The 25,073-nt window shown below is 44.3% G+C and overlaps 1 protein-coding gene and 1 long non-coding RNA gene across 9 annotated transcripts in view; both read right to left on the bottom strand.

The window, feature by feature from the left end:
* Nucleotides 1–25,073, bottom strand: part of SRGAP3 (SLIT-ROBO Rho GTPase activating protein 3) — a 255,609-nt gene that overhangs the window by 216,283 nt on the left and 14,253 nt on the right. The gene's annotated exons all lie outside the window — the stretch shown is intronic.
* LOC121041307 (uncharacterized) lies at nucleotides 710–5,504 on the bottom strand. Its single transcript, XR_005795660.1, has 2 exons — nucleotides 4,642–5,504; nucleotides 710–4,403 (listed from the first exon to the last, which is right to left on the bottom strand). It is a non-coding gene; the product is annotated as an uncharacterized LOC121041307 (long non-coding RNA).

Raw genomic sequence — 25,073 nt, 5'->3', positions numbered from 1 at the left:
AATTCTGTTTCCCAGCCAGCCACCTTAAAGCTGGGGAGATGAATATGCCCTGGAGAAGTACATCCCTCAGTGTTAACCTATCTATGGATACCTTGCTTATAAAGGAATTTCTTTTGAGTTAGCCTGGCAAAAAAAATAAAGGGGGGGGGGAGGATTTCTCAAAGGCTGATAAAAATAATCTGATTATTCATTAAGCTGAAGTATGAGGAGTGCCTGGGTGGCTCAGTCGGTTAAGCGCCCAACTCTTGATTTCGGCTCAGGCCACGATCTCAGGGTTTGTGAGATCCAGCCCGGCGCTGGGCTCCTCATGCACAGTGCTGCAGGGCCTGCTTGTGATTCTCTCTTTCCCTCTCTCTGTCTGCCCCTCCCCCACCTGAAAAATAAACTTAACAACAACAACAAAAAAAAAGGCTGAAGAATGAAGTCAAGGGCCTGAGGACCCTATCAAGCAAGATACAGAGACCCCAGGAAGTCCTCACCTATATACCTGACCCACCTCCCTGTTTTCATTTCTCTAAGCTCAGACCCTGGCAGCTCTATAAACTGTACTATTTTCTTAACTTTTTACTGAAGTGTAATAGACATACAGAATAGTGTACATGTTTTAAGTAGAGCTTAAACTCTACTCAAAAGACTCTGAGTCTCAAGGACAAATCTTTCCCTTTTCCAATGGAAACCATCGTGCCACTCTTTTTTTTTCTTTTTTTTCTTTTGCTTCTCTTAATCAGAGGTGAATGAAGGGGCCGTACTAATAACAGTCCATTGCCACGCTGGTCCCATCCCCCTGAAAATCTGGACTGAGATGCCTGTGTATGGTGGCTGGTGGTCATTGTTGCCCAGCTCCAAGAGGTGCCTCCAAGTCAGGTGCCAACATCTCATGACTCAGAGTTACTGGGAGGAACTGAGATCAGCCCAGGCTTCCCCAAAAGGAAGCTCTCCAGCTATTACAAAGAAAGAAAGATGGAGTGAACTCCAGTAGACTATAAGCTTCGTGAGGGCAGGAAGTGTGTCTGTCTGCCCATTAATGGAAACCCGGTAACTGGTACACAGTAGGTGGTCAATAAATGTTTGTTCAGGGAAATGCTGACTGACTCAAATACAGAAGGTGAAGACAGACTCTGGAAAACAGGCCACCAAGCAGAAACCCTAAGAGTTTGGGAAGGGCTACTGCTAAACCAGATGGTGCCCTGCTGCCAGCACTTTCTCCCTGCTGATAATAGCTCCACACCAGGGCAAATTGCTTGGTGAGCAGAGTGTGGACTGGGTTGCAGACCCACCTCTCAGCCAGGTACCCTTGTGTAGGGGACAGCCTGCACTGCCATCTGGGTGGCCCTGTGTTGGTGATCACTGCTGCTCCTTGTGCCCATCGACGGTACAAATCATGTAGACTCTGCCTTGCCAGGCTTCTTGTTTGTCCCCAGTAAAGGCTGACCTGAAGTGAAAACCAAAGGCCTCAAAAAATCTTCCTATAATCAGTAAGTATTTGCTGATTACTTATAGGACCATGTAGTCCCAACCCCTGGACCATCTGAAAAGGAACCCCTGCCCACTTCAACGCCTTCCATACTCCTAAGAGAGAGCAAAGCAGATGGGCAAAAGGAAAAGAGGGAACATCCTACTTCACACCAGGAGACTACCCTTTTCATATGAAAACTGTTACATGAGCTTCATAGCCAAATACCTCAAGGATGATTTTAGCTGTGCTTTTTCCGGTATGCAGGCATCATCGCGTGCCTAGGCTGCTACAATAGCTCCTAACTCGCCTCAGTGCCTTGCCTTGCCTACCAACAATCTCTTCTCCACATTCCAGGAGGAAAGGTCTTTCAAAAGGAGAAAATTGAGCATGTCATCTCCCTGCTTACAATCTCTCATTGCACATAGTATAAAATACAAGTTCTTAACATGGTCCACAAGGCCCTTTATGACCCTATTCTGGCCACCCTCTCCCCCACTTCTTGTGACATTCTCTATCATGCTCACTTTGTTTCTGCTATATCCACTTTATTACAGTTCATTCTCCCTTTTTCTTTCTTTCTTTTTTTTTTAATTCTCCAAAGCTGTTGTTCCTGCCCCAGGGCCTTTGCACTTGCTGTTTCCTAGGCCTGGAGTCAGCTTACCAGCTTTTCACATGACATCTAGGTGTAAACTTAGAGAGGCTTTTCCTGCTCTTTTAACAAGAACTTCAATCCCCTTCCCTCCATCTCTATTCCATTACTGTTTTATTTTCTTTGTAATAATTACCATTATCTAAATTTGTCTGATTATCAACTTTTTTACTGCCAGTCTCCCTGCTTTCCCTTATGCCCTTACACTACCCACCACACACACAGCAGAATATAAGCTCATTTCCCACACTATTTCTAGTGTCAAGAACACAACAGACACTTAATATATACTTTTTTAAAGAATTACAATTGTAAGGCTCTTAACAGTTTGCGAAGTATACTCACATTCATTGCCCTACATAACCTTAAAAACAGCTGTAAAGGGCAGGTAGCGCAACCCTCATTTTACAGATGAGGAAACAGGTTCAGAGAGGCCAAGCAGTTTGCCAAAGATCACACAGCAAGAAAGAGACTTATTTTGCACTCAAACCCAGGTTTTCCCCTTCTGAGTCTGGAGTTCTCCTACTACACAGTTAACCTCCAACAGTGCTTCCCACTCTCTGGGCATACACTTTACAACACCAGATGAGAAACAAAGCAGTTACTTGCAGGATTGGGTTAAGCTCCAAGACAAAAAAGAATATAAGGCTTTGGCACCATTTTGGAAATCATCAAAATAGACAATTACGTAAAATGTTTCCCTCTGAAACCCATGGATGGGAGAAGAGGCAAGGCATCCAGATGTCCTGTCTCGAGTTTGATCTGTGTTTGAGGAATTCCCTGATTCAAATGAAGGACAGGGCACTTGAGAGTGGGGGAAAATGGAGAGAGATGAAAAAGGCTGTATCTCTACCCAAGAGTGGCAAAAAGAAACTATGACTAATAGGGGAAAATTCATTGTAGGAAACTAACCACATGCTACAGGAGGATCAAATTTCTCACCCTTCAGAACCAGAAAGCTAAAGGCATAACAACCACGGCATGTTTAAAACTATCATCTCAGTCTCGGGTCACAGAAACTGAGAGTGAAATATCCCTGGGAGGATAAACTGAAGTGGCCTTTGGGGCAGGGGAGCTGGGTGGATGCGAGGGAACACTTCCCATTATATTTAGACTGCTTTATATGTGTCTGTATTACATATTCAAAAAATGAGCTAAATTTAAACAAACAATTTTTAAAACGAGAACTGGTCTAGGCAGCTACTTCAGTAGGTCAGTCCTTCCAGGCCCGGCCTCCCTATCAGATTTCATCTTTTCCAATCCAGACAGAGGTAAGCAGTCAGGCCTACTCCCCCTCTTCAGAGCATGACAGGTAGAAAGTGCTTCCTTTGGCCTCACTCAAATCTAAGCCATTTCCCTTCAGAGCCTGAAGCCATAAAGCCTGGAGCCATAGAAGACTGTTTTCTCCATAGCCTTCATTTTACAGATGAGACCCACAAAGGGAAGAAATTTTCTCAAGGTCCCCCAACTAGGCAATAGCGAGGTTGGAGCCTGAGTACAGATCTCCTGCCTCTCTGTGTTGTGCTCCCTCTGTGACACCAAGCTCTTTCTCTGTCCAACACCAAGAAAACCAGAATACCAAGCATTAACAGGCACAGTTTAGGAGTATCAGCCCCCTGGGCCATTCTCTAAAGACTCTTCTCTTCCACACTGCATCGACTTAACTGCCTCAGACCACTCCAGAGCGCCCAACTAGTGGCTCTGCCCTAAAACAGAACCAGCCCAAGGGGAATGCGGAACTCATAGAGGTAAGCTACAAAAACTGGGGAGTGATGCCTGCATTTACTGGGCAGGGACCCAGGGATGCTTAACAGCTACAATGCATGGGACAGTCCACTCAAAGAAGACTCGCCTGGCCCCACATGCCCTGTGATCATCTCTGATCGCTTCCCTGAGTCCCATCATCTCTGATCGCCCACTCATCATCTCTGATGCTTCCCTGAGTCCCCCACCACCCTTCAAACCCTGAATGTCCGCAGACTAGTAGAAGCCCTGAGAAGCACTAGCTGAACGTTGTCAGAAATGACTCCAATAAAGGACAACATTTGATAGCTCCTTGCAGCTAAACAATGTCGTGAACTGTCATTCTCACAACAGCCCTAGGAGAAGGACACCACGGTTCTGATTAAACAGACAAAGAAACTGAGACACTGAGGGGCTAAGTCACTTGCCAGAACCATGCTAAAAACTGGCAAGGCAGGCACTCATTAACAGAGTCTCCCAAATCCATAATCCCAAACAATGCTGCTTTTAAAATAAACTGAGCTGTGGGAAATTTAAACTACTAATAAAAGTGACCTAGGGGCGCCTGGGTGGCGCAGTCGGTTAAGCGTCCGGCTTCAGCCAGGTCACGACCTCGCGGTCCGTGAGTTCGAGCCCCGCATCAGGCTCTGGGCTGATGGCTCGGAGCCTGGAGCCTGTTTCCGATTCTGTGTCTCCCTCTCTCTCTGCCCCTCCCCCGTTCATGCTCTGTCTCTCTCTGTCCCAAAAATAAATAAAAACGTTGAAAAAAAAATTTTTTTTTTTAAAAAGTGACCCATGCCCCAATCCTGTGCCTCAGTGGCCTCACTGGGATACCAGATTGCATCTTCCAGACCACCCCCTCCCTCTGCAATCCCAGGGAGCATATCGAGTCCTGATGGGCCTCTCCTTGGACGAGGCTGCAGTTTTCAGACCAGATTTCATAGTCGAGTAAAATCCACCTCCACCACCCAAAAAAGTATGAGGGGGTGTCTACAAAGGGTGGCCAATATTACAAAAGTTATTAGGGAGAAAAACTACCCCAATTGTTCAAGACAGTATAATTTCTCTCTCTCTCTGTCTCTCTGTCTGTCTCTCTCTCTCTCTCTCTCTGTCTCTCTCTCTCTCTCTCTCTCTCTCTCTCTCACACACACACACACACACACACACACACACACACACACACACATCAGAAAGGAAGAACAATGTTTAGAATATAAGGCAGGTCTTTAATCACATACAGTTAGCTTTAAGGGAAAAATCCCTGCATTGTCCTTATTTTTTTCACGTTGTTGCAGACTGGGAGACACTTCACACACAGACTGACAGTGGTCTGGGGAACTTTAGAGCAGACAACCTCACTATGACAGAAGGAGACCTGGGCCTTTGGACCTCATTGTGCTGGCTGCAGGCCCCAGCCTTGTTGAAGCCAAACCACCAAGAGAGTCACAGAGACAAGGAGGAGACGGGTGGGGGCTAGCATAAGACAGAGAAGTACAATGGCGGGGGAAAAAAAGGAAGCAGGGCAGTCCCCCAGCCCGGTGGAAGTTCTTCCTCCCTCAATGAGCCCTGTGCCAGTGGTCATTACCCACATGGGACAGGAGGAGAGCACAGGGGGCTGGCACAGTAGGGACAGGAGGAGATGTTGTCCTGGCTGGGTCTGGCTCTCCTTGCCCTTCCCCCCCACCACCTCCCTCTCCCCCCCGCATCAACCTCAGAGTCAAGAGCAGAGTCTCTGAGCTTCAGCTTTACAAACACTGGGAGAAAGCTAACGCAGCCTTTAAGCTGCATTAACAGGATCAAGGGATGTATTATTAGTCACGCTGGCCTCCATATTGTTCAGAGTACTTCTGAAAGACGCTGCTTAGCCTGGTCTCCATATTTTAAGGGATATTAATAATTTGGAAGGTTTATCAGTGGCCTGCAGACTCAAAACTGGCCCTCATCTATTTGGGAAGATTTCCCAGAAACACTGCTCTAGGAGAGACCTCAGCCCTGCTAGCCAGATTGGTTAAATCCACCCTAGAAATGAATTAGGTGGAAGATAATGGCAGCCAGATGGCTTTTAAAATGTTGATAAGCTGAAATGTGGCAGGAAAAAGAGACCAGAGGGTCAGGGAACAAGTTATCTAGGGCACAATAGAAGAATCTAAGTATCAAAATGCTTAGCAGAGAAAACAAATACCTTGTACATAAGTCACCACTGCCCACACCTGAGCCCATGGCAGACTGGCTATTTTTTCCTACCGACCTTGGAGCACAGTCCCAGAAACCTTCTCAACACAGCCCTCTAGCAGCCACTACCAATCCATCATAGTTGGCACTCAGTTGGGGATCATACCAACTCTAAACAAGAGTTCTCTCCATAAAGGGGCACAGATGATACATTAGATATAAACTATTTCCCACCCTTGACTTAGGAGTACTTAAGATTGGTCTTCAAATAGTGGAAATGTTACCATGCATGAATCAGCCAGCTTAGACTTATTTTGAGTTGTTCCAAAAGACAGAGGTGCCTTGCAATTCTATTCAAGGAAGCTCTTTCTAACAAACGTTTCCAACAACAGGATTGTCTGTTTTATGAGGTGGTCAGTCCCTTGCTACTGGAAGTTCCAGTCAGAAGCTTCAAGGCTGTCAGGAATTCCAGTCCAGCATGGGCATTCAGGCAAATTCTGTGCTTCTAACTAAGACTGAAGACTCAGATGTGACACCTATGTACTGAGCACCTACCATGTGGCAGAGACAGGCACACAGGCTATCACCGTGGATACTGTGACCTCTATATACTCAGGAGGATTGAGTATCTTCACACAGGGAGGGGAGTGGCCCATCAAGAATTCAAATCCTGGGGCACCTGGGTGGCTCAGTCAGTTGAGTGACCAACTTCAGCTCAGGTCATGATCTCGTGGTTTGTGGGTTCGAGCCCCAAGTTGAGCTCTGCACTAGCAGTGCAGAGCCTGCTTGGGATTCTCTCTCTCCCCCCACCACCCCCCTCTGCCCCTCCCCCACTCGTACTTTTTACTCTCTCTCAAAATAAATTAAAAAAAAAAAAAAGAATTCAACTCCTGATCCTGCAACTCCAAGTCCTGCATGTTTCCCACCACACTTTCATGAGCTGCAAACAAGCAGCAAGACAAGGCCTCCTCTGAAGCTAAGTGGCTCTCAGACGGTACCTACACCGGGGGCTTTTTCTTCCCTAAAGATGCTGCCTAGTTGTTATGGGACAGCCCCACATCGGCTGCTCTAAAAGTGTTCAGATCCAGGGCTAACGCTTCCTCACCTTCCTCACTGCCAGACGGCAGGCATCCTGTTTGCTCATTCTGTCTCCAAATGACAGTTCTCTCCACAAAGGGGCACAGATGGAATCTCTGATATTGGACTTAGTGTCTTTGTCCTAACATCCCAGGCACCATCGTTCTTTTGGTCTGAGGTGTTTATAGCTTCTGTTCCAAGGCAGAAGTTCCTAAAACGGGGTGAGAGCTCAAGCCACATCAGTCATGGATCTCCAAATGACTAGCCAATCACAGGCTGCAAGGTCCTGAGCAGGGGAAGGGAGCACAGGAAGGCTGTAATGAGGGAAAGGGAAAAGGATAGTTTGTAGTAAGACAAAGCAACTCCATTCTTCTCATGGTTAGGCTTGCTGCAGCCTCATGGCTCATTTCAGATTCCTGGGGTTTCTGTCCTGTACCCCAATCCGCATTCTCTCAAGTCCTGCTTTGTCCCACCCTCCAGCAACAGTATCGCTCTAATACCCAGTGCCTGGAGCTTGCCCTGATTTAACCACTGCCATGGCCAGGACCTGGTTTTTGCCCTATGTTGCGAGCACCACAGGGTACCCCCAGCCCAGATATCCAACACTCCCCCCTATGTAGACCTGCACCTGCCAGCCTGGACTTTCTCTTGCCCATGTGGAGCTGGGAGTCCCCTCCCCGAAGGGGGCATAGCTCTAGCTTCCAGCCCCTCCTGTTACAGCCCCTCCTGTGTCCTGTTGCTACAGTTAACCTGACCACAGTGGGCCGTCTCCAGCTATGCTTCCTACTACCCAGAGTGTGCATCCCACTGCCCTCTAAAGCCACCTCCCACCTCTTAAGAAATCTTCTTGTTAAGACCTGACTACATTTAGACCTATAATTCTATATCCTTGTCCATGCCCATCTCCCTAGCCAGAATTTTTTGCTCCCCATCCATCTTCAGAGAACATATCTTTACTGCCTAAAGCCCTTTCTGGTGATGTGAGCCCACACAGGCCTTCCCTCTCTTTTTGCATTCAACGTCTGTACAAACAGCAAAATTAGTCCCTTATTTATACCATTACCTGCTTCACTGTTCAATGAAACAATTTAGCACACCTGACACTCTCATCACTAGTATGTATGTTTTACTTTCCAACTAGTCTACAAATGTCAGTGGATAGAAACAGTCTACTTCACCTTGCACCTGCTCAGTGCCCAGCCAGGGCAGGGCTATGGTAGACCCTCTTCTTTGGAAAGTGCCTGCCCACCGACAGGGGTGGGATTCTGGCTGACACAGTTCTGATGTTAACCCCATGTCACTGGCCACACCAACTGGTTCAGGGACCACCTAAGCTGGGCCAATCAGAGTCCCTTCTCTAGCAACAATGAAGGGAAGGAGGAAGAAAAGAAAACCAATGAAAAAAGAGAATGAACAAGAGATGGTCTTTCCGTGTGTTCACCTCCAAATGAAACATGAACTTGGGAGCTGCCAGCACCCATTGTTTGCCTGTCGTGTAGAAATATCAGAAAATAGCCAGAGAAGAAATAGTAGAGCAGGAAGAGTGAAGCAGATATGCAAAAAGAAGCCAAAATGAGAGAAAGTACACCAGCTGATGTCTAGAACACACCCAGGATCCCTAACAACCCAGATCCCGGTTCTTGGCCATCATGAGGCTAACAGCGTTTCCCCACTTGGGTTTCACAGAACACTGTGCATCTTTAAACAAACTCTATTTTCATTACCACCCGCTTCTGCTGGTTTCTGTTGCCTGCAACCAAAAGTTCCATTAAAGCAAGGGCACATGTTACATGTTTTATAAGTTCTTGCACATTCATTGAATATATTCCTGATTTATCACCACAGACCTCAATTCAAATAACAGCGGTGAATTTCTTCAGCATCTCCCATTAGGTGTTTTCAAACAAAGACGTCTAAATGGATAACTTATCTATCAGCCACACTGATGCTTAATAATACAAAGACCATGATCACACTGAGACCAACTTGCATGCACACACCCACATGTACCTATGTGCATATTACTTCAATTACACAGAGCAGTCACTCAGTGTGTTCTGTCCCCTTCCTGGGGCTTTCACTCCAAAGTAGCAGAGAACAGTGAAGAATAAATAAAATTTATAGTCTAAAGCCTAGGTGCCATCTCTGTCGTGGCACTTCACAGTCATATACCCTAAGCAAGGCACTCAACCACTGAACCACACTCGACAAGACATTGCCACTCACACCAACCGTTCTGGAAGGTGAGATTTCAATCCCTATCTAGGACTCCCTGAACACTTCAAACAGCGTCTCCCAAAGAAGGTACTGCAGGATGCTTGTTCTAGAACAGGGGTCGGCAACCTACAAACTACATGAGTCAAATCTGGCCCACAACCTATTTTTGTAAATAAAATTTTATTGGAGCCAGCCATGTCCACTCATTTTCTATCAATGGCTGCATTTGCATTAACAGCAGACTGAGCAGTTACAACAGAGATCATATGGCCCACAAAGCCTGAAATGTTTACTATCCGGCCCTTTACAGAAAAAGTTTGTACATCTGGAAGATGACAACAGGTATATCCTAAAGAAAAAATAGTACCTGGGTTAATGAGTTCGAGAAACAGTGGGTTACAAATAACCCTAAAATTTGTATGGAACCAGAAAAGACCTAGAATAGCCAAAGCCATCTTGAAAAAGAAAACCAAAGCAGGAGGCATCATAATTCCAGACTTCAAGCTATATTACAAAGCTGTAATCATCAAGACAGTATGGTACTGGCACAAAAACAGACACTCAGATCAATGGAACAGAATAGAGAACCCAGAAATGGACCCACAAACATATGGCCAGCTAATCTCTGACAAAGCAGGAAAGAATATCCAGTGGAATAAAGACAGTCTCTTCAGCAAGTGGTTCTGGGAAAACTGGACAGCGACATGCAGAAGAATGAACCTGGACCACTTTCTTACACCATACACAAAAATAAACTCAAAGTGGATGAAAGATGTCAATGTAAGACAGGAAGCCATCAAAATCCTCGAGGAGAAAGCAGGCAAAAACCTCTTTGATCTTGCCCACAGCAACTTCTTACTCAACACGTGTCCAGAGGCAAGGGAAACAAAAGCAAAAATGAACTACTGGGACCTCATCAAAATAAAAAGCTTCTGCACAGCGAAGGAAACAATCAGCAAAACTAAAAGGCAACCGACAGAATGGGAAAAGATATTTGCAAATGACATATCAGATAAAGGGTTAGTATCCAAAATCTATAAAGAACTTATCAAACTCAACACCCAAAAAACAAATAATCCAGTGAAGAAATGGTCAAAAGACATGAATAGACACTTCTCCAAGGAAGACATCCAGATGGCCAAATGACACATGAAAAAATGCTCAACATCACTCATTATCAGGGAAATACAAATCAAAACCACAATGAAATACCACCTTACACCCGTCAGAATGGCTAACATTAACAACTCAGGCAACAACAGATGTCGGCGAGGATGTGGAGAAAGAGGATCTCTTTTGCATTGTTGGTGGGAATGCAAGCTGGTGCAGCCACTCTGGAAAACAGTATGGAGTTTCCTCAAAAAACTAAAAATAGAACTACTCTACGACCCAGCAATTGCACGACTAGGTATTTATCCAAGGGATACAGGTGTGCTGTTTTGAAGGGACATGTGCACCCCCATGTTTATAGTAGCACTATCAACAATAGATAAAGTATGGAAAGAGCCCAAATGTCCGTCGCTGGATAAATGGATGAAGAAGATGTGATATATATGTGTGTGTATATATATATATATATATATATATATATATATATATTATAGAGTATTACTCAGCAATCAAAAAGAATGGAATCTTGCCATTTGCAACTACATGGATGGAACTGGAAGGTATTATGCTAAGCGACATTAGTCAGAGAAAGACAAATATCATATGACTTCACTCATATGAGGACTTTAAGAGACAAAACAGATGAATGAACATAAGGGAAGGGAAACAAAAATAATATAAAAACAAGGAGGGGGACAAAACATAAGAGACTCTTAAATATGGAGAACAAACAGAGGGTTACTGGAGGGGTTGTAGGAGGGGGAATGAGCTAAATGGGTAAGGGGCATTAAGGAATCTAGTCCTGAAATCATTGTTGCACTATATGCTAACTAATTTGGATGTAAATTTAAAAAAATTAAATTAAAAAATAAAGAAAAGAAACAAAGGGTTTCATAATTTATGTTTTATAGTACTTACCAGAACCTTTAATATATGGAAGCACACTATGAATCTTTAAGAAGCAAGCACACTGGGGCGCCTGAGTGGCTCAGTTGGTTGAGTGTCCGACTTCAGCTCAGGTCACGATCTCACAGTTCGTGAGTTCCAGCCCCACATTGGGCTCTGTGCTGACAGCTCGAGCCTGGAGCCTGCTTCTGATTCTGTGTCTCCCTCTCTCTCTGCCCCTCCCCCACTCATGCTCTGTCTCTCTCTCTCTCTCTCTCTCTCTCTCTCTCTCAAAAATACATAAATACTTTTTAAAAATTTTTAAAAAGAAGCGAGCACACTAGAATGCTTCCTACACTTATTTGAACAGAGCCCTTTCTATAGCAAACATCTTGAGGGAGTAGTGTTCCAAAGTCTAGAGGAGTTCCTCATCTATATAATAGAGACCACATTCTGCCTACCTTATGCTTTTCAAAAGTCATGGTTCTGGCCACATATAAATGAGGAAAAAAAAAAAAGGCTGATCCAGACTTGGAAATTAAAAGCAATTATTGTAATATTTTCCACTCTTACTAAATAGTAAAAAGCTTTGATTGTACAAGAAAACCCTGTGTTAGTGGATGAAGCCTTCTTTCCCTTGAACAACTTTGGAAAATGGATTTGACAGTACATTATCAGTTCTACTAACCAAAGCTTTATTTGGAAATTTACTTTTTGTACAAATTGAATTATATAATTCTTGAAATACTTTAAGTCACTTTATAAGCAAAATGCATAGCACTTACTTAGTTTATACTGTAAAGTATATGTTATATATGCTTTTGTCAATTTGAGAGTAAAAATAGTTACTAATATAAATAAATAATAATAATCATAATAATAATAATAACCCTGACTCTACCTGCATCATAGGGCTGTCAGGAAGATCAAATGCAACACTAATATGAGTGGGCTGTGCAAACCACAGGCAAATGAGAATTATACCTCCTGCCCAGTAACTTAAAGGCATTTCTGCTCCATTTCCCACCAGCGACTCTGAGGACAGACAAAAATGGCCTCCAAGAGTCAGCTGTTTCCACGAACCTACTGATTCTGAAAAACTCGCCCGTGCCTTGGTAGAAAAGTACATGATTGTAAGTTTAATGGGAAGCGTTGCTGAGAGATTCGATTTGTTTCCATTAAAGAACATCAATTAATCTTGATTCTGGATGGAAGACAGGCATTTCTCCTCTGGAAGTTTTGATTAGTTCTCCATACTACACAGGAGTGACATGGGCTCCAGATAGATGGTTCCCTCATGCAAAGCCATTTCACAAACCATGGGGTTCTGAAGGGGACAGATGCTCCTCCAGAAGGAACACCTGACCCCCTCCAATGGTCGACCCCTCCTCACACTACACAGACATGCCCTTTGCCCTTAGCAGCACCAACCACAGCACCAACCAGGTTTTGACACCCACTATCACCCCAAGCCCAGTTAATAAACAACTTGTGGAGACACAAAGTTGCTCAGACCCATGGAAGCACCCAGGAAGGCCAAGCAGGTCAGGTAAGGAATGGCCAGCACCCCAGACTAGGAAGTAGTAATGACATTATGCTGAGAGGTCACACCATTTACAAATGGATGTCACCACTTCCTCTTCCAAAACAAGAAGTGGGGCATGTGGGAAAGGGGATAGAGCGAAGAAAGCTGAAAGGAAGATGCACATGTGGAGACACCATCCACTCACCTGCAATCCATGCAGTTCAGATGATGCCTGCCCATCTCTCCCCCACCCCACCACACAGACTCTGGCATCTTCCAGAGTCCCTGCCATTCCCAAGAGATAATATCTTCCTGGAATTCCCACAATTCACATATACCACTTCTATCTGTGGAAGGAACGCCCTAAGCAAGGGCAGGTCTTTTAAAAAAGAGAGAGAGGGGCGCCTGGGTGGCTCAGTTGGTTAAGTGTCCAACTTCGCCTCAAGTCATGATCTCCCGGTTTGTGGGTTCGAGCCCCACATCGGGCTCTGTGCTGACAGCTCAGAGCCTGGAGCCTGCTTCGGATTCTGTGTCTCCCCGTCCCTCTGCCCCTCCCCCACTCACACTCTGTGTCTCCCTCTCTCAAAAATAAAATAAACATTAAAAATTTTTTTAAATAAAAAATAAAAATAAGACAGAAAGAGAGAGAGAGAGATTGAGGAATGGTGAAAGAGAAATGCCACACCTTGAGGATGACTCAGTGACAGGATGCACTGAGGTGACTATAATAAAAACACAAACTTGCCACCAGATGCCTACACCATGAAGAGCCAGACAAGACCCTATGTCCACACCAGAGATAACTCAGACCAAAAGGGAATTTCCTAAGGGATAAGCCTGAGGTCCCATGAGGGGAGAGGCCCACTCTGCAATGAAGTGATGCTGGAGAGTGTCCCTAAGGTTTTGAAGTCCCAGGCTGGACAATTTCAGTCTGAGAGCCTAAGAGCAGACACACTTAAGCAGGATAAGGATCTAGCAAATTCTATCTTGGAGGGAAGAAGCCAACCAACAGGCCTATAGCCGGGCCTCACTCCCCTCAACTTGTAGCAGCCATCAGACATTGAGCTAACTGTGCTTGCCAGTTCCCTGCTTCTGGTAAGTTATTGCGATTTCTACCACCAGATACCAAAGCTTTATTAGAAGATTCAGTTATTCGTGGACTCCTCTATATCCCCGCAACTGACTGAGAGGTTCAGAGGCTGGCACAAGTAGCCTTTGGAGAGGATGGTGCTTTGTGTGAAAAGTGGGGCAGAAATCACCCAGCTCAAGACCCATCTGAAGGCAATACGGTCTCTCCTAAATCCACCTGGTCTCTCTGCGCCCCCACGCGCCCCCACCCCCTCTCCTCAAGGATTGTTCAGCCAGCTCACAAAACAGAGGAGACCACCATCTGCTAATATCGGCAGGGCTGTGTTGTGGAAGAAGCAGCCATGCTTCGGCACAGCTCCAGCACAGGCCCACAGTGGAGAACTAACAAGGATGAAGATTTGGGTCAACGTAAGAAAACCCAACAGAAGCCTTGGAGCAGTTCAAAAGAACAGCCGGGGATGTTCGCTGAGATGCAAGAATTGGGGGCTTGTGGTAAATGAGCCATAGGTTATGTATCGGGAGCAGCTCTAAGGGCATCTCTGCTCCCTCCACCCCACCCCCACCCCCACCCTCCCCTGTGGACCCCCAGGGGCTAGCCCCACTGTCAGGAAGAGGAACCAGCAGAATCCGTAACTGCATCCTAAAGGTGTCTCTGACAGTGCAGGGCATTTTGATGTGGTCTTGTAAATAAACCATTATCTAACAAATTAGCCGGGCTTAAATAAATAAATAAATAAATAAATCTCTTCTCCTTATCGTGAAACAACAGGCTGTGCAGTGTTAGCTCTGGGAGAAAAATTTCAGTTTGGGGCTCATCTTCTTGTCCACATGGACTTGATACCTAGAGCAAGTTTCTTCCTGAGATACAGTGCAAACTTCACCTCGGCTCCAGCTGCTCTGAAGATGCCTGTTTCTCTTTGAGGTACCCCACCCCCCAGCCGCACCCCACTTGGCACACCTCCTAGAAAATGCATTCCAGGTATGCCACAAAGGCTATATTCGAAAGTCAGGCCCATCCCAAACATGATATTCCCTCCAAGGCTGCAGAAAATTAATCAGTGGCTGTTATATAATGAAAACAAAGTTCAGTGACATTTTTGTTTTTAAAAAACAAAACAAAACAAAACACCACCACTACACCCAAGGACGGTTAGCTCCAACACCTATGGGGACCGGGGACATCAGGTGAACTAGTAAAGTAGGGGAAGTTAGGGAGATGACAGGGGCCAAGTGAGCTCCAGTCCTATCCAAGGAGAGCTATGGGTGCTCAGCTCCAGCTGGTGCTGCCCCAGGTTGCCAGACCTTCTGACTTTTTTTAAATGTGCTGGAAATCCAGATTTTATGTGAAATCTCCTCATTTTTACATGTTGGCATCTACGTTGCATTTTTCAAAGACACAGTACAGGCCAAATCAAACACATCTGAGGACTGGATTTGGCCTGTACGTCGTCAGTTTGCAAGCTCTGCATAAAAGTCCAGCTTAAACAAATTACCAGTAATGTGCAAAACAGATCCTTCCCCCCCCTCACCCATCCCCTCCGTCTCTGAGATATTAGGCAGGGGGTCAGGGATGGGGTTGCAGGTGAGATGAGGTTCAGGAATAAAGAAGGCCCAGTGACATGTGTCCAAATTAATGTGGTAAGAACCGGAAGTCCACGTTTCCGTTTTGACAGTCAGATCAAAATGGCTGCATCCAATCAGCCTCTTCAGCAAGTCTGCTTTCCTCTATCAGGAAGCAAGATTTTTACTTTTATTATGGAAATTATCGTCCTCCAGTGGGCCCCAGAAAGCAGAATCACAAGGTTGGCAGGCAGAAGCCTTGTATGTCACCTTGAACAAATCTTCTGCTGCCTAAATCCCCACTCTGACCCTCTTTTCAGGGGCATATCACGGCAGCCTCAAACACCTCCTATTCTAGGGAGATCAAGGCTTCCTGAGCCTGCCTGCCTGTCCCTTCAAGACAGTTCTAATTGTTAGAAAGGTCTTCCAGACACTAGACTTCTATAAACCCAGCCCAAAGTCAGATTAGGTTTTTGGCAGCCACCTCCCCATGACTCACACCAAACTTATTGTCAATGAGAACCTTAAGTCTTTTTCACAAGCATTGCTGCTAAGCACATCTCTAGTCTGTACTTGGCCAGCTGCGTTTTTAGACATAGGGCAAGACTTTATACTTTTTTCCTTATTAAATTCCAGCTCACCTACATGTTGCGATGAGGTGGGCATCTGTTCCCAGGTACAAATCTTTGTTAGTTTCCCAGATTCTTTTCAGAGGACCTTGACCCTACCTCTGTCCCATGGATTGTGGAAGCTGATGGCTCTGCACTTAATCGATGACACAGATGGCACTGGGGCATTTGCCAGTAAATACAACCTGCTGTCTACCTTCTCCAAAGTCCAGTTGCTGGAAATAGTATTTATGGATGACTGACTGAATCCTACATAATGAGGAATGGAGGTTGGTCCATTCCTCCAAATCAAAGAAACTCAAATGCCCTTAGGAGTCAAGCAGGCAACAAAAATGAGTGAAGTGGGTCAGGTGGGCCCTGGAACAAGCGGACCCCATACCCCATTTGAAGGGGACAGTCGATTTTTGCTTCTGAGAATGACGGCAAAATGCCTGGATCTTCCCATATCACAAGAAATGCAGAAATCTAGATTTTTTATGTAAACTCTCCAGATTTTTTTTACACTTTCTTGATTTTTATTTATTTATTTTTTTAAGTAAGCTCTATGCCCAAGGTAGAGCTTGAACTCATGACCCTGAGGTCAAGAGTCGCGTGCTCTACCCACTGAGCCAGCCAGGCACCCCTTGATTTTTAAATGTTGGAAACTAATTCCCTTGTATAAATGTTCGAAAGGCCAAGCAAAACACACTAATGGATCTAAGTTTGCCTCCAAGCTGCTGGTTCTGCTGTAGATGGTCTAAACTTCACTCTTGCAGCAACTCAAGCCCTCCAAATCTGGGTAAGAATAGTAATAGAAAGCACTCACTGAGTGTTTCCCATATTCCAGACCCTGGGCTAGATATCAAGTGGGGATTATCTCATTTAATCTTCATGAGAATCCAATGAGATGCCCATTTTAAGGAGACAGAAACTGAGAGGTAGAGAGATGAAATGATTTACCCAACATCAAACAATTAGTAAGTAATGAAGCTGGAATTCAGTCCCAGTTCTGTCTGCTTTCAGAGTCCAATGTGGAGTTCTGGGACCACCCTGTTTGAGCAGAATTGCTTTATTTAAGTGAACTGTGCTTTGATGTTAAAATGGTCAGCTTAACATTGAGGGATGTTTAACTATTGAAAATGTGTTGTAGTGACTACTAATGAGGTAACTAAGGACACCATCCACCACATCACAGGATATTTACTGGCTCTAGCAGCTGAAGCCATTATTTATAAATAAATAAATCTATTCTCCTCCCCCACCTTCCCCACACCTCCCCTCAAGGATGGGTCAGAGGCAAACACAGAAGCACTTCTCAGGGGAGAATGTCTTGTCCTTGACTCCAATGTCAAACTCATCCTTGAGGAGAAGTGAAAAGGGATGTACTTATGCAATGACAAGGTGTCTCTTTTGTGAACGTGGAAGGATGGTGGAAAGTTGGAGACATTTTTATATCATAGATACTGAATTATTTGTTATGCTGTCATTCACTTCTCATTGCACAATCCTATCTGATGAGCATAATTTGAGACAGAAGATAGAATATAATTTCTTGGCCTTATCCAGGATTGGCAAACCCAAATGCCTACAGAAACCAGGAATATTTGGTAAATGAAACAGCAGATGAGAGATAAGGGTGTCTGAAGACCCAAGAGCACCTGCCCAGGAAGCAGCAGGGACTCAAAAGTGCATGCCTCATTTATTTTATTTTATTTTATTTTATTTTATTTTATTTTATTTTAAGTTTATGTATTTATTTTGAAGGGGGCAGAGGAGGAGCAGAGAGAGAGAGGGAGAGAGAGAATCCCAAGCAGGCTCTTCATTCTCAGTGCAGAGCCTGACATGGGACTCGATCTCATGAACTGTGAGATCATGACCTGAGCCGAAACCGAGAGTCAGATGCTTAATCAACCAAGCCACCCACTTAAACATGGCATGGCATGCCTCGCAGCTGCTACTCAGCTCTGGCTGATTTGTTACCACGGGGGAATGAGGGACCAGTGCAGCCAGATCACCTGATTTGTTTTCAAAAAGTGAAAAATACAGATTTGTATATGAAGTTGCCTGACTCTGCTGTGCATCTTAACAAAACACATCACTGGCCTGCAGACCACTTCTTGCTTGGTGATCAGAGTTTATTGGAAAAACTACACTGAATTTTTCAATTTAGTCTTGAGCCGCTTTTTTAAAATCTGGAGAAGGAGAGGTACGTCAAAGAGGCATTCTTAAATCGTTCAGGGCTAAACTTCTCAGCTCCCGGCTGCATAGCAGGCAAACTATGGAGCAGGGCTGAGGATGCAGAGTGAATGTCACGGATTCTCCATTGATTTCTTCTGCAGAGGGAGGGAGCCACTGATCATAGGCTTGGGCCGTTAAGCTCTTCAGGGCATTCAAAGAAAGGTCAAAAGGAGGACCTTCAGAGACCTTCAGAGAGCTGAAGGTCAACTCTATTCACTCCTCTTAAGTCAGGGTCAAGATTTAATGCATGGAAATCTACCCACCTGAAGGAAAGGTGAGATTATAGACTGGCCAGGTTTTAGCGTACCTTCATGGACCAAAATTCCTAGAGGTTATACTCCCAAGAAGGCCAAAGGTCCAGTCCAAGGGGGTCCAGACTTCTAACTCTCTCTTCTCCCTTTTGGCAGTTAGGCCTGATAGCCTCTCAGAGAGGAGTCAGAGCAATTGTCTGGGCTGCTCCCTGAAAGAAAGAGGTCAGATGTTCTAGCTCCAGCCCAGTTTCGGTTACTCTGGAGCAAGAGAGCCAAGACTGAAGTATGGGTTTGGAAGGGAGGCCTGAATGCCTAACCCACTTAGGCTAAAGGGGTTCTCGAGGGGAGAATTGCTCACCAGACCTCAGCACTGGGGTGCTAAGCAGCAGCTTCACGATGGGTGTTCATTGCCCCGTCAGTGGCCTCTATCATATATTTCCCTCTGGCCTCTTGGGGAGAAGCCAAGAGCTACCTGAACAAGGGACAGGATGGGGTCGGGGCCTAAGGTCTAGAATCCTAGCCAAATGCCAATTTTTTCTTACTCCTATTCACATTTCTATCTATTTATAGGAGAAACTCCTCTCGGGGCTCAACAGGCAAAAAAGCTGAGCTTCTCTTGAAGAGTTAGTGGTCTTCTCTTAAAGAAACTATTAAACTTCACATTTCTGGAGTCTGTCCCTCATCCTGTTCTGTTAAGATCTCTCTGCTTCCTGGTTCTGTTTACCATAGGATGTGCTGTTTCTCCTAATGGTAACCCACTGTTTATGGAACATCTACTATGGGTCTGTTCTGGCCTCAACGCCTTACAGAAATGCCCAAGGTAGGTATTATTTATTGCTCCTAGTCAGCAGAAGTACAGAGAGCTGAGCCTCAGAAAGGTTAGACAATTTGCCCACAACTAATAAACGACAGAGCTAGAATCTAAGCCCAATCTACTGGGCTCCAAAGCTTGTAGTGTGACTCTTAGGGCTGTGATTATTAATAACAATAGCTAATACTGACTGAGTCCTTACTATGTGCCAGGCACTGTGCAGAGGGCTTTACGTGTTTTATCTCATTTAATCTTATAGATTACTTTTTAAAGCGGGATTATTATTTCCACTTTACAGATGAGGAAATTGAGTCTTCAAGAGATGAAAAGACTTGTCCAAAGTCACACAGTTAGAAAGCAGCAGAGCTGGACTGCAAACCTTGGGCAGTTCAATACCAGTAACCATGCTCCCAATTATTAAACCTGCTGTCCTTGGTGTCCTGCCATTTTCAAACAACATGGGCATGCTCACATCATCATCCAAATACTCAATTAAAACACTGAACAGGGCAGAGACTTTACCTGGGCTGACAATGGTCCATGCAATAACTGGTAATTGTTTGCACAATCATCAACCCATCTAATGGTGCCCTCAGGTTGAACTGGTATAGGAGAGGGGAGAAGAAATTGCAGATTTATGGCAGTACAGGAAAAGGATCCAGAGGACCAAACCTGAGATTGGTCCCCTCTTTCCTAACTTCAGGTCTACCCCAGGTCTCTTTTTTCTAGACTTGGCTCCAGTCCTCCCCCTGCCCATTCACATGATAATTACCCGGGTCTTAGAGGTACTGGAGCCCCCAAGTTGAGCCTCAGATAATCCTTCCACTTTTGTCAAGCAACTGGAAGTTTTCCCACTTCCAGGGGCAATAAGGGACTTTGCGGTTTAGTGGCCAAGGTCTGGGGTAGAGGCCAAAGAGGGCCTTTGTCTGAGTTGCCCAGAGGAGGCTTATTCCCGGGCTCTGACAATAAAGGAAACTGGTGATCCAGGGAGCATTCCTGTTTCTTGGGAGACTTTTCTTCAGGAGTATCAGGATTTGCCTTTTCACAATCTCTTTTCATTCATCTTGCCCTCCTTAGAACCAGCCATCCTGCATTTGACAGTAATGAGGATGGAGGGATGTGGCTCTGTCTCTTTAGAAAACTGGGCAATTAAATTTTCCTTAATGAAGTTCTTTTCTTTCTCCAGCAGTATCATTTCTGTTGTGGACTTGAATGAATTTTCTATAAATTCTTTTAAACACAAGTGAAAGCATCTTAATATTCATAAGCCTAAACCTAACTGTTGTATGTATTTTTCTATCTTTGATAGCTATTCCAGAACTTGCTTTGAATGCCTTCTGTGTGGCAGGCACTAAGCACAAGAATTCGGGAATGAATAAAACAAGGCCCCTGCACTCAATGATCTCACAGGGAGACAGACACATAAACAACTCCACGGTAATAGCAGCATGTCCAGGGGAGGAGCTAGGCAAAAATAGAAATAATTAACATTGCTGCAGCACTCCAGAGTTTACTTTCTCACACACCACCTCATTTGATCCTCGCAGCAACTAGCCTTTAAGGTAGATAACGCCCTCATGTCACAGATGAGGAAGCAAGGATGCAGAATAGAGACGTGCCTTGATCAAAAAACAGATCAGAAAAGGGAAATCAGGCCTCACAACTCTAAACCCCAGATTCTGGACAAGTACCATGATGGCTCCTGATATAAACCCACTAAATTAAATGTTTGGGCTTAACTACTCCACCCCTATTCCCATCACTTAGAATTTTGACAGAGCAGAAACAAACACCTTCCACTTCCCCTGGGGAATAACCCAGTAAAGTAGTGTATTTCATTTCAGCCATCATTCTTACAATATATAAGGAACACACGAAGTTGAGCATTACTTAAATATCTGTTGCAGGTGTCTGTCTTCTTTTCTTTCCCTCTTTCTTTTTATAGTTCAGCTGATGTCTGAGCATCAGCATCATAAAATTCCTTACTTATTGTCAACTTTGTGGGTTTTTTTAATTAGAAAAGTAATCATGCTCATTATTTTAGAAATCAATCAAAATGGAAGAATATAAGGAAAAAAGGTCTCCTTCCCACCATTCCCTGTCACTACCACCCTGCCCCCACCTCTGACCTACATTCCATTCCTAGTCCCCAAGAGTAAACAGCATCACAAATCAGTAAAAACTATCAGACTCTTTTTATACACACCTAATATTTAGGGCACACCTAAGACACATATTTTTTTGTTAAAAAAACAGGGTTACATTACACAGACACACACACACACACACACACACACACACACACACACAGTGGGGGTCCATGGTTTTCTTTCTCATTCACACAGTCTACATAATTATTAAATGTTCTTTTGCTTTCAAAAAAAGATACAAAGACAGTCAAGTGGATGAGTTTATTACAGTTCAGACGCAAAAATTCAAGTTCATAAAACCTGGGGCACTTTAAAAATGCAGGTTCCCAGGCCCCACCCCAGTCCCCAGAGATTCTAATTCAATAGGTCTGAGATAAGACCCCAGAATCTGAATTTGTTATAAATTCCTCCCTCGTGATCCTGATGCAGTGGCCCAGCAGCCACATTGGTAAAAACAGTGTAGTAGTCAAAGAAAGCCCTGCCTGAGACTTACTTCCAGCTGCCCATGAGGGCAACTCCACCTGCACTCATGGTTTCTTAGTGCTACCCCACCTTCCTCTCCTTTCCAACCAGCTGCACTTACTAAGTGTTTCATCTGTAGGCATGGATTCCCTGTCCAGGACTCTGAATGCTGGTGACCCTCTTACTGATTTAGCTAACATTTTCATTTATCAGTAAATGCTCCTGTGTACCAAGCAGTGTGCTGATATGTGTTACTTCAACTCTTTCTCTCTCTCTCTCTCTCTCTCTCTCTCTCTCTCTCTCTCTTTCTCTCTCTCTCTCTCTCTCACACACACACACCACACACACACACACACACACACACACACACACACACACGTGAGATATTATCATCCATTTTCCAAGTCAAAACTGATGATATATCTTCCCCATTCTTCTCCTCTTTTTTTTGGATAAGAAAAGACTTATCCAAGGTCATTCAGCTGATAAGCTATAAGGCAAAATTCAGACCCATGTCTGCGTGGTTCCACCCAAAGCATAGTCCCCATCTTTTTCCACAGTCCACATACTTGTCTCACCTTCCCTCTGTGGCTTTAGCATAACTTGCTCAACCAGAATGGATTTCGGCCCTCTTCAGTTGAGCCCTGGCTTTAATTTCCCCTTAATAGCACTTATCCCACAATTGTATTTACCATCTTGAGTATAACTACTACTGCCTTCCTTTTCTGGAACTATTTTTGTCTTTTATACCAGGAATTGTATGTTTCTCTTACAAGTACCACTTCCTGACTCCTTCAATATTTTGATGGCTTCTGACTCTTCTCTAAAGGGAAAGATGGTGCTGTCTAGATCCCAAATACCTCAAGAAACGATGGTGATGACATAAGCTTGGCCAATACAGTTCAGCTCTGTAGATCAATATCAGAAATCACCTACACTATTTTCAACTATGTATACCCACTTGCTTCAGGTCCCCCCAGGAGCTCTGTACCACCCTGTCATAACACTCAACATTTTTGCCATTACAGGTTAAAATCTGTCTTCCCCACAGAATTATAAAGTCTATGAGGACAAAGAACACAGTAGGAACTCAATTAATGTCTGTTAAGCTAAATCAAAGTGAATTGGCCTACCACATTCTCAACATTTCTTTCCCCCTATTCCCAACAGCGCAACAATTCTGTGTTTCTGGTAAAGAGCAGTAGAGCCTCTGCCATTTTTGGCACAGGGTCTTCATGGCAAATTTATGCCAAGTATGAGATCCAGCAAGTCAGAGATATTCAGGGTAGGGCCTAAGCAGGAGGGTCATGCCCAGACTAAAGCCCTGAATTAGCTGAGGGTCAAGAGACAAACAAACTCCAAAGACCATAACCTAGCAAAAGGTCAGGAGCCAGGGTAGAAGGTCAAGGCATACCAGGTGTCAGAAGCCAGGGAGAAACTGTTCTGCCTCGGTTTCCTCAAGAGGATATATCTTTGGGAGATCCAAAGCATACTGTCTGGAGAGGCCACCGATAAAAATAAAGACACTGTAAAGTAAAAAGTAATGCAATGGCCAACTCCGCTTACAAATGCCCTATCCAGACGACAGCTGGAGAGCAGCCATGTTGCTCAGCCAGTGTGCATTCTTTCGTACAAATAAAATCAGAGAAGGGACACCTACTCTTTTGTGTCCCTGAAGGTGGCTCAGGTGTTTCATTGCTAAGGGTCCTCTCATGTCACCTCCCTCTGTGTCTCTCTCATTCCTTTTAAGGCACTCTAAGCTCTAGAAAGTGCCCCTACAGAGCTGTCACCTCCCAGGGTGCTCCCATCTCTGAGTGAGAGCTATACCCGCCTACAGGAATTCAGGCCTTTCTGTCTGACAAAGAGTCAGAAAACTTAGTAATCTAAAATACACTGTATTCTGAAATAGCCTCACTGACCATCAGAAATAAGGGGAAAGCAGGTTATCACTGTTGGAAGCAGACTGGCAATCAGGAATTCCTGCAAGTACTACCAATGACCAGGGACACTGGCAGAGAGCAATGAGGAAAGGGGGACCAAAGGAAATGTACCAGCAGGGAAGGGTCACCTGCTGTTGAGGCTAAATTCTTTGCCCTAGACAACACTCTCCTTTTAATATTTCCTGCCAAAGGCAGGAACTGCTGCCCGGGTACCAACAGGGAAGTGAGACTCTAGGGGACCAGGAAGGGGGAAAATTTTAGCTACAAGTGGCTAGGACAGATGTGGGGAGGGGGGAGTGGTTCTTGATGAGTCAACTCAGTTCCCCCCAATTTTATACAAATCCAGTGGGACAGAAACAGCAACACAAGCCAATCCCCACAACAAAATGGTTCCTAACAAACCAATCCCTTGCTCTAAAGGACCATCACAACACGTGGAAGGTTATGCTTATTGATTGATGTTTGTACTTGACAAAGTCTATTTATTTTTAGGCCATAAGCTATTTTAAGCTCTAAGCCTGGATGATTTGCCTATCAGCTTTTTTATAACTTTTTTATAACTTTTCATTAAAGATCTGTGATCCCATATTTTTGAGATATATATATATATATATATATATATATATATATATATATATATAGCAGATTTGGTAAATAGAGATATGAAGTCTGGAAGATAATAATACACTGAATGTTTATAGTGCTGGCTCAGGAAGTGGTTTCTAAATTCTTTTTTTCTTCTTTTTTATATTTTTCTATATTTAAGAAACTTTTAAAATAACATGTATTATATCCATAATGAGAAAAAAATGTAATAAAAAAAGTAAGAGTCTTTTTTACTGGTGTAAAAAAGGGTACCTGGTGGCTCAGTTGGTTAGGCATCCAACTCTTGGTTTCAGCTCAAGTCAGGATCTCACAGTTTCAGGAGGTCGAGCCTCGTATCAGGCTCGGGATCCTCTCTCTCCCCCACTCCCTGCTGCTCCTCCACTTGTGCTATTTCTATCTCTCTCAAAATAAATAAACAAACAAACAAAAAAACAAACTTAAAACAAAAAAAAAAGAAGACTCTATTCCACCATCTCCAAGGTCAAAGACTCATGGTTATCCAGTGGTTAGAAAGGAACTTGAAG

Source organism: Herpailurus yagouaroundi, unplaced genomic scaffold (genome assembly GCF_014898765.1).
Source record: "Herpailurus yagouaroundi ecotype Mexico unplaced genomic scaffold, PumYag 183, whole genome shotgun sequence".
In the NCBI taxonomy this organism is placed as follows: Eukaryota; Metazoa; Chordata; class Mammalia; order Carnivora; family Felidae; genus Herpailurus; species Herpailurus yagouaroundi.
Note: the sequence above shows the minus strand (reverse complement) of the source record. Positions and strands in the feature narration are given on the sequence as shown.